The following is a 234-nucleotide window of genomic DNA, read 5'->3' on the forward strand; positions in this document are numbered from 1 at the left end:
TGTTCTCGCTGCCAGGCTGCCCCACAGCCACACTTCTGGTGAGCTGGGACGTCTTCCTGCTGTGGTTGGGCCCATTTCTGCACCGTTCTCTCCCTGGGGTAAGGGTGGCACAGAGGAACCACCCGGCACGGGGAGACCCCACCAACCCTCCTGGAGCTGCGCTTGAATCCCCTGCCCTGTGGTCAGGGCCAGTTGTTGGTGGGTGCCAGCCCCCCAGCCCTGCCTTGGGAGCAG

At 65.4% G+C, this 234-nt stretch overlaps 1 protein-coding gene across 1 annotated transcript in view; it reads left to right on the forward strand.

Annotated features, from left to right (window-relative positions):
* Window positions 1-234, forward strand: part of LOC104273844 (DNA-directed RNA polymerase, mitochondrial-like) — a gene marked incomplete at both ends in the record, with an annotated part of 5,594 nt that overhangs the window by 1,415 nt on the left and 3,945 nt on the right.

This window comes from Apaloderma vittatum, unplaced genomic scaffold, assembly GCF_000703405.1.
Source record: "Apaloderma vittatum isolate BGI_N311 unplaced genomic scaffold, ASM70340v1 scaffold24495, whole genome shotgun sequence".
NCBI lineage: Eukaryota > Metazoa > Chordata > Aves > Trogoniformes > Trogonidae > Apaloderma > Apaloderma vittatum.